Source organism: Anolis carolinensis, chromosome 5 (assembly GCF_035594765.1).
Source record: "Anolis carolinensis isolate JA03-04 chromosome 5, rAnoCar3.1.pri, whole genome shotgun sequence".
Classification (NCBI taxonomy): domain Eukaryota; kingdom Metazoa; phylum Chordata; class Lepidosauria; order Squamata; family Dactyloidae; genus Anolis; species Anolis carolinensis.
This window is the reverse complement of record NC_085845.1, coordinates 104138950-104149499: the sequence shown is the minus strand read 5'-3', so window position 1 is coordinate 104149499 and position 10550 is coordinate 104138950.

Genomic DNA, 10550 nt, shown 5'->3' with positions numbered 1-10550 from the left:
GGATCACAGGGTTGTCGTATGTCTTTCGGGTTGTGTGGCCATGTTCCAGAAGTATTCTCTCCTGACGTTTCGCCCACATCTATGGCAGGCATCCTCAGAGGTTGTAAGGTATGGATAAACTAGGCAAGGAAAGAAAAAAAAATATATCTGTGGAGAGTCCAGGGTGTGGCAAGGGTCCTTTGTCACTGGGAAGCCAGCATTAATGTTTCAGTTAATCACCCTAATTAGCATTGGAAAGGTTTTGTCTCTTGCATGGGGGGCATCCTTTATTCAGTCATTAGCCGTCCTTGGGGCTCCTCTGCCCTCAGAGTGTTGGTTCCCATCTACTGTTTTGATTTTAGAGTTTTTTAATACTGGTAGCCAGATTTTGTTCATTTTTATGGTTTCCTCCTTTCTGTTGAAGTTGTCCACATGCTTGTGGATTTCAATGGCTTCTCTGTGTAGTCTGACATGATAGTTGTTGGAGTGGTCCAGCATTTCTGTGTTCTCAAATAATATACTGTGTCCATTATTTATGTTGCTGACATTTACAATCAACATATTCTAAGAAATTTAATAAGTGCAAGAACATTCAAAGTCATCACTTCTTTAATTTAGAGAGATTCTACATAGTCACAAAATGTGAACAGGGAACTGGATAAGGATAACTTGAGCCACCTCAGTGTAGATGGGACCTCTGTTCATTAGAGTGTCCCTTGACACTGTGATTATGTTACAAAGAATGGAGTAATATCCTGGATCGCAAATATGAGAGATATTAAATTAATTTGACCTGTCTTTGTTGTTTGAAGGAGTTAATAACTGTCCCTTGTGCAGTGGTTCTCAACTTGCCGTGACCCCTTAATACAGTTCCTTATGTTCCTACTTCATAACTGTACTTCTGCTACTGTTATGAATTGTAATGTAAATGTCTGATATGCAGGATATATTTTCATTCACTGGATGAAATTTGGCACAAATACCCAACACGCCCAAATTTGAATACTGGTGGGGTTGGTGGGGGGATTGATTTTGTCATTTGGGAGTTGTAGTTGTTGGGATTTATAGTTCACCTACAATCAAAGAGCATTTGGAACTCTACCAATGATGGAATTGAACCAAACTTGGCACACAGAACTCCCATGACCAACAAGAATACTGGAAAGATTTGGTGGGCATTGATCTTGAGTTTGGAACGTAGTTCATCTACATCCAGAGAGCACTGTGGACTCAAAGAATGATGGATCTGGACCAAACTTGGCACAAATACTCAACATGCCCAAATATGAACACTGGTGGAGTTTGAGGAAAATAGACCTTGATATTTGGGATTTATAGTTCCTGAGATTTATAGTTCACCTACAACCAAAAGCGCCCCTTGAACCCCACCAAAGATTAAATTGGGCCAAACTTCCCACACAGAACCCCCATGACCAACAGAAAACACTGGTCTTTGGTAACCCCTTTGACACCCCTCTCATGACCCCCTCAGGGGTCCCGATTCCCAGGTTCAGAAATGCTGCCCTAATGGGATAGCAAGCAATCATATCATCAGGAAAACAAAACTGAACTTTATCTTTGCAATTATTTTATGTGATTATCTGTGACTTGTTTTGTGAATAATCTGATGGATTGCTCTCTGCAACACCATAAGCACTTTTAAGAAGATACTAAGGAAAGAAAACAAATTCTGTGTATCCCTTGAGTAATTCCTTGACTTTTGCACTCAAGGTCTGTATGGAGCTGACTGATATTTGAATTGTACCATAAAAGAAAATGGGTTCCCTGAAACTACAAAGACAAGTATCCACTGTTAAAGTAATACAGAAATAGTTTTAGATGTCATTAAACCTATATTTAGTTCAATGCATCAATATGAATACAGATACAAAAAAACATTGCTATATAATCAAACAAACAACTGTTATATTCACAGTAAAAATAATATTTTTATCTTGAAAGATGAATGGACTCTCTTCTCATAAACAATAATTGCTCTTTAGTGGGAAGTAGTAGACTCCAAATACACAAATTGACTCATCTTCTTATATATAATAATTGTTCCTATTTCTTTACTATGGATAGTAGACTCCAAAACAACAACCAGTTTCAACTCTAAAGAGTCTTCATCAGGTGGATTGTAGTCTATTCTTTAAGTTGTTTTTCTGAGTTTTTTTATATGGATCCTATAGGGAACATATACAGTGGCTAAAGGTTATTTACAATACACATAGTTACATGAGACATACAAGATACATAACAAAGATAATGTAAAAGTTATACTCACAGAAAGATCTGTTTCTTAACACGCATACTCTGCAAGCAGTTTGATTTCAATACGAGTATGAAGCTGAGTAACTAATCTCACTGTTAATATGGGAAGCACATTGGTCAGGTGGTTATAAAGTAATGTAGTTGCTATTACTCCTGAATCACATTTAAAGGAAGACTTTCAATTTTTACAAGAAACAGTCATAAGAGTTGGTATTGTTCAACCTCTTCGGATGTTCCGTTTGGAGTGTGAAAAGCCAAAAAGATTCATGCTGTAAGAGCTTTATCTGGAAATCTATGTCCTTAGAAGGTGTGACAACTTCTAGAATCTGGACCCGGAGTGATTCAAGATTATGTTTTAAATCTTCAAAAGCTTATAGAAAATCGAATCAGTAGAATGTTTCCTGATCTTACTTTTATGTTCTATAATGATTTGATTATATAGCAATGCTTTTTTTGTATCTGTATTCATACTGATGCATTGAATTAAATATAGGTTTAATGACATCTAAAACTATTTCTGTATTACTGTAACAGTGTTACTTTAATTGATCGTTTAACCTTGGGCCCCTTCCACACAGCTGTATAAAATCCATATTGAACTGGATCATATGGCAGTGTGGGCTCAGATAATCCAGTTCAAAGCAGATATTGTGGATTATCTTCTTTGATATTCTGGGTTGCATGGCTGTGTGGAAGGGCCCTTAGATGTATGTACCAAAATCTTTTGGTTTAGGGTTGAGGTATTATATTTTTATTTTTATTTTTCGTGTCAGGAGCAACCGGAGTTGCTTCTGGAGTGAGAGAATTGGCCATCTGCAAGGACGTTGCCCAGGGGACGCCCGGATGTTTTGATGTTTTACCATCCTTGTGGGAGGCTTCTCTCATGTCCCCGCATGGAGCTGGAGCTGAAAGAGGGAGCGCATCCGCGCTCTCCCCGGGTGGGATTCGAACCTGGCAGCCTTCAGGTCAGCAACCCAACCTTCAAGTCACAAGGCTTTTATCCCCTAGGCCACCGGAGGCTCCTAAAGATATTATATAAAAGTAATCTTGTTATAGAATACTTCTTCGCTGAGCTTTAATAGATTGATATAATGTTTATATAGTTGACACTGGAATCCGAGATAGAAAACATTATTGAAATAGGAAATGGGAAATAACATTTTTCATAGAATCGTAGAGTTGAAAGACACTGCATTTAGTTCAGAGCTCTGCCATAAAAGAATATACAGCAGCACTCCCTAAAGATGACCATCCAATCTCTTTTTAAAGACTTCCGAAGAAAGGGAGCCTGGCACCTTCTGGCACAGTTTATCTCACTGTTGGACAGCTCTTTACAGTAAAGACAGTCTTCCGAATGCTTAGGTGGAATTTCTATTCTTGTAATTTGAACCCATTTGCTTCATGTTTTCATTTCTGGAGAAAAGGGGGGAGGAAAAACTTGCTTCTATATGACATCCCTTCAGGGGTTTAAATATGACTATGATATCATATTTCCGGGGGGCCCTGGTGGCACGGTGTGTTAAAGCGCTGAGCTGCTGAACTTGTGGACCAAAAGGTCCCGGGTTCAAATCCCAGGAGCGGAATGAGTGCCCGCTGTTAGCCCCAGCTCCTGCCAACCTAGCAGTTTGAAAAAATGCAAATGTGAATAGATCAATAGGTACCGCTCCGGCAGGAAGGTAACGGCGCTCCATGCAGTCATGCCGGCCACGTGACCTTGGAGGTGTCTATGGACAACGCCGGCTCCTCGGCTTAGAAATGGAGATGAGCACCAACCCCCCAAGTCAGACATGACTGGACGTAACGTCAGGGGAAACCTTTACCTTTACCTATCATATTTCCATCCATTTTTCAACATAAACATACCCAATTCACTAAGTTATTTCCCATAGGGCTTGTTTTCCAGTGCTTTGACTGTCTTGATCATTCTCTTTTGAACATATTTTAGCTTGTCAATATTCTTTTTGGATTGTAGTGTCCAGAAATGGGCACAATATTACAGACCTGAGCAAAGTAGAATTGTGTGGCATTATGGTCAATGTAGTTCTGTTAATGTAGCCTTGAATTACATTTACTTTTTTGCTCACCACATGACAGTTGACTTGTGTTCAGCTTGTGATCTATGAAGATCCCTAGATCTATTTCACTTTCAAGCTAAGTGTCCTATATTTGTGCATTTTATTTTTCTTACTTCAATGTGGTGCCTGACATTTATTCCTGTTGATGTTCATTTTATTAGTTTCAGCCTAGTACTGCAGTTCATCATGGTAATTGTGAATTCTGATCCTGTTCTCTGGGGTCTTCACTATCCTTTACCATTTGGTGTCATCTACAAATTTATTAAGCATACCTTCTGTCCCATCATCTGTAATTTATAGTGATGTTAAACCAAATAGGTCCAGAACAGAACTCCACTTCTCTCTAGGACGAAAAGCAACTATTGGTAAGTAGATTAAAATTATTTAGAGTACAGGTAGCCACCAAGTTATGAACAAGAAAAGTTCTATAGGTTTGTTCTTAAGCTGAATTTATTTGTAAGTCAGAACAGGTACATTTTTAAAGTGTATTCGTTTTGGATAGCATATGGAAGGGTTAACAACACTCTGGTGTTTGTTTTGCTTTTTGTGCTCCTGTTCAGAAGATTCACCTCACTTTCTATCCCTGTGAGATTGGATTTTGAAAAAATGTGGCTTGTTGTGGAAACAAGGATTGGTGATAAAGCTTCATTTGAGGCACCTTTCCCCCCTGGTAACTCTTCCAGAAATGAATTTCCCTTCCAATGGTTATATTTCTCTCATTTCCTGTTGTCTCAGCCCCATTCTTAACTCCTAGTCAGATGTTCGTAACTCAGGGACTGTACCTATATATTCTTGTACTACCCCTTTACCTATTCCAGGCTGCAGTCCCATTACTAAATCTTTTGTTGTGTTGTGTTGTCATCATTTAGAAAATTGTTTTCCTTTAGGAGAAATCTGAGAACCTTATCACACCACATTGTGCTACCGTCATATCAGTGGTTTAGTTCTCTCTTTCTCTTTTTGCTTCAGTCTTATTACACAATGTCACCTGCCATTATTGTACTACACAGTAGGCTTCTGCATTTCAGCTGAAACTTAATTCGTTTCTGGTGGCTGAATTCCGGGAGACCCACGGATCCATTTTAATGTGACTCCTTGGGCAGGTTGTCGAATAGCCGTTTCTGGTCTGCAGCCAAAATATCTGGGAAGATCCGTCCAATTGGTGGTAAAGGGGAAGTTACAAGGCTCCCCTTTCCATTCCTGGGATCTTTTTTTTCTTCCTTTCAAGAGTGCCTGGGTTTGAAGAACAGAATTAAGGAAGCACCCCTCCTGGGACCCTTTCCTATCTTCCTTTCAAGGGAATCTGGGTTTGAAGAATGGGGTTAAGGAAACATCCTTCCTGGGACCCTTTTTTTAGACATAGCTTGCGTAAGACACGCCACAGCGTTCTTCTATTCCGATTGGCCCAACAGGCAAGGCTCACAGGGAAACCCTGTGCAAGTAGCACATGGCAACAAGCCGGATTGACCAAAGGGAACGGACAAATCTGAATCTGTGCACAAGCCTACTGTATAGTCATTGGGCATGCATTTTTATATGCTGGAAATAATCAATTAATGGCCCTGCTACAGTTCAGTAGCTAGATTGAGTGCTGATGTTCTGTTTAATTGCAGGGATGATTAATAAGTGGCTATGATCTCATTGTCTCTTTTTTGGGGAGTCTCAAGGAAATGTCTAGCAGTGAAATATTAGTGAAATAGTGTTGGGTAGGGAGAACAAGACTTCCAAACAGAATGGTTTTCTATGCTGAATTCTCTTCAAAGACTTTTCAAATTTTTCTATTTTTTCTGGTATAAAAAGCTTGCTGTTATAGTGCAATAATGGTGCAATTTTGACCTTTTAAACCTAAAATGTCTTTGCTACATGAGAGTATGGAGGAACCAGCTTTCACATAACAAACAAAAACAGCTGACTAGTAGAATAAGCATTTTTTGTTTTTCATAGGATAAAGATATCAAAAATGGCAGGGGTTCTGTGGTTCCTTTATCTTCCTGTGGCACCTGTCACAATTAGAGAAAATGTGAGTTGTATATGCTGTCATACCATGGGTGTTATTGTAGCTATATATATATATATTTTAAAAAAATGAGGAAAACCATTCTCAAAACACAAAGTGGAACAAACAGGGTGGTGATAACAGAATTAGTGCAGTTGAAAACATGTTCTAGTTGTGCTGTTTCAGCACATATGTGGCAAGGGTGCAATACACATTGTCAACAATCAGCTATCATTGTGAGTACAGCTGCAGCCATTTTTGAAAGGTATAACCAGGATTATTGGCATATTTTATTCTTCTTTGTTTATTTCCACTGTCTTCTATTTCATGTATATGTTTCTTTTAAAACTTGTCATATGGATGCTCCATAAATGTTCACCAACAGTTTCTTTAGATGTTTCCACTTTTCTTTCATATTGGAATTGTTTGGAACTGTGCACCAATATCTAAGCATTTTTTACCATGATAAACTCAATATTTTGCTAAGCTTACTGAAATTAGTCTTCTCATAATGAATGTTTGATCATGTTTGCTTTCCCCCTCTTTCTTCTATATAACAGTTCTAGAATGTGCTGTTTCCCAGTCATGGATCCACTACTTCTGTCCAAAAGTTCATCCCTTTGGTTAGGCTCACTTTCAAAATACTTGTCCAGTTGTTGCCTCCTTCACTGCCTGGATAATGAAATTTTCTGCATCTGTGAAGCTAGCTTCTCTCTCTTCCTTGGCCAGGTACCTCAACACAAAAGGCAAAAAAAGGCAAAGCTGTATCCAAAGACCTTCAGTGTTCTACCCAGAGCCCCATATTCCCTTTAAAATACATTTTTTATGTTTATTTTTTCTTCCTGATTAAACTAAGAGATCAAGTGGAAGTGTAATTCATTTATTTTATTTTCTCAGTTTTAATGAGCATTTTGAGTTTTCTAACTCCATTTAGTTTAGTAACTTTTTCTTTTTTCTGAAGAACAATTCTATTGAAAAGATAGCTCCCAAGGGGTAAATCTATACACATAATAAAAGTGAAAATGTGTATGTGTGTATATGACAGAGGTGTCCGCTTGCACAGCCTCCTGCCTTCACAAACAGGCTATAGTTCCCACTGAGCAGGAGATACCTTTGGCCCTCCCTCACCTGACATTGCAGGTTATTTTTATTTTTTGTGTGTCAGAAGCAACTGGAGTTGCTTCTGGAGTGAGAGAATTGGCTGCCTGCAAGGACGTTGCCCAGGGGACACCCAGATGTTTTGATGTTTTACCATCCTTGTGGGAGGCTTCTCTCATGTCCCCACATGGAGCTGGAGCTGATAGAGGGAGCTCATCCGCGCTCTCCCCAGGTGGGATTCGAACCTGGCAGCCTTCAGGTCAGCAACCCAACCTTCAAGTCACAAGGCTTTTATCCCCTAGGCCACCGGAGGCCTAGGTTAACCAGGAACTTGGTTAACCAGGGCTCTACTGTATGTACTAGATTTCTGACTTGAAAGTTACTTTGTAACATATCACTTTGATAGTTAATACAATCTGTACTGTATTTTAACATCCCAAGTTGATACATCATATCTCGTTCTGTTCATCCAGTGGTTGTATAATGAATGCTGGATGTGAAATATTTGAAAACATGTCACACATATTGTCAAAGTTATAAAATGGGTGGCTCACTGCCAGAAATAAAAGGTGAAGTTTGGCTACAAGATGTTTCCTTGAGTTTTTATGAATCTGATACAAAAAAACAGTCATAAAACACTATCTTGGGTTTATTAGCTTAGTCCCTGTTTTGCTCATTCTGTGGGCACATCCACAGTCTTGTGAATAAATGGCACAGGATCAAGTAACCTTCTGAAACTTAAGGGTGCAGCTACACTATAGAATTAATGCAGTTTGACACCAGTTGTCTTTTCACAAGATCTTTAGCTTTCTCTGCTAAATAGTTTTGGTAATGCACCAAACTACAAATCCTAGGGATCTATAGTGGTGTCAAGCTGAATTACTTCTACACTATAGAGCCAGCCTAAATGGGTCTATTAGTTGCCATAGCCTAAACAGAATAATGCCAAGGAATACCATGTATTGTAGTGTATGAACATAACAAATAGAAAGACAGTGGCTATCTTGTAGCAGATTTATTTTATATTCTGGGGGTGGGGGAGAAAGTACAAAATTATTCAGTGTAGGCTTGATGCAACCAGCCATCTAATGACTTCTTGACTATTCATTTTTAACCTGAGCCTTATTTATAGTCAGTAAAAATTGAAAGACCTCTGACATTTACTTGTTCCCAGGTGAGCAGAAACAGGGAAAGGAGACGTTTGTTTTTCCCTTTTTTGGTAGAGCTCTACTTCATGCACTAATGCTCCTTCCTTCATGTGTGAAAGTCAAGGTGAGTAGAAGACTGATCAGCAAAACTACACAACACACAAAGGAGGAGGAGGAGGAGGAGGAGGAGGAGGAGGAGGAGGTAGTGTTGGTGGTGGTGGTAGAAAAAAGGCACTTTGACTTATGTAATGGAAAGTATCCAAACTACGTAATAAGAAGGAGCATATTCCTGGAAGGCAAAGAGCTGTTTCAGGTTAGAATGAGTCCTTTTAACTATTCATTGTCTTAATAAAAGGTAAAGGTTTTCCCCTGACGTTAAGTCCAGTCGTGACCGACTCTGGGGGTTGGTGCTCATCTCCATTTCTAAGCCGAAGAACCGGCGTTGTCCGTAGACACCTCCAAGGTCATGTGGCCAGCATGACTGCATGGAGCGCCGTTACCTTCCCGTCGGAGCGGTACCTATTTATCTACTCACATTGGCATGTTTTCGAACTGCTAGGTTGGCAGGAGCTGGGGCTAACAGCGGGCACTCATTCCGCTCCCGGGATTTGAACCTGGGACCTTTCGGTCTGCTAGTTCAGCAGCTCAGCACTTTAACACACTGCGCCACCACCAGGGGCCCCATTGTCTTAATAGCATATAGTTTAAATAATTTATTAAAATATTTCTCACATACAAATAAACATACACACTGATACATTTTGGTAACTAGTTTTATTCTCCCATAATCTAAAACCAGCAATAACAAAAGCCAGGGATGTTTTCTCAAGGTGTGTTCCGATGTAGGACATTTGATGAAATCAGCAATTGCAAAGCGCTGTAACCAGGACTATGAATACATTGTACAATATAAAACGAACAGGACTGTGAACATAGTGAAGAAAATAAAACAAACAGCATAATCCTCTTAAGTAGGGGATTTAGGCTCATAGAGGGTTCTGCATGAAATGACACCATCAGCCTCTCCCATGCAGGTATCACTGAACTAAGGTTGGCTCTGTCTACCCTAAGTAGACAGAGCCAGCCCACATTATGTCTCTGTCCCATAATCCGGACTGGAACCTGCGTGCAAAAAACACTGGTTCTGACTTTCATTGCAGTCCAACAGGGGCACCCTAAGCCTCCTTGGTGGCATGAGAATAAGAATAAGAATAAGAATAACACTGTCTGAATTTTTAGCACTGATATCAGCATGGAGTTTGGTTTGGACAAATGTTTGACAGTGGCATTGAAGAAGGGAAAAATCATTAAAAGTGAGGGCATAAATATGCCCAATGGCCAAACAATAAAGTGTCACCAGCCAGAGGCCTATAAATATCTGGGCATATTACAGCTGGACAACATCAAGCATGAACATGTGAAAACTGTGGTCAGCAAAGAATACACACAAAGGGTCAGAAAATTCTCAAAAGCAAGATCAATGGAGGCAACACCGTCAAGGCCATAAACACCTGGGCCATACCTGTCATAAGATATACTGCTGGCATTATAAACTGGACACAGGTGGAACTGGACAATTTGGACAGAAAAACAAGAAAACTCATGACCATTCATCATTCACTGCACCCTCGCAGTGATGTTGACTGGTTATATCTGCCTAGAAGATCAGGTGGCAGAGGACTCTTACAAGTAAAACAAGCAGTCAAAGAAGAAGACCATGCCCTGGCAGAATATGTAAAGCAAAGTGAAGAACTTGCTTTGATTGAAGTCAAAAATCAGAATCTCCTCATAGCACAGCAGACAAAGAATCAGTACAAGAAAACCACACTACAAACTAGAGCTGACAGCTGGCACAACAAAACATTGCATGGAAAGTTCCTGGACAAAATTGAAGGAAAAGCTGATAAGGAGAAGACCTGGCTATGGCTCACGAATGGGACCCTGAAGAAGGAGACAGAAGGCCTGATCCTTGCAGCCCAG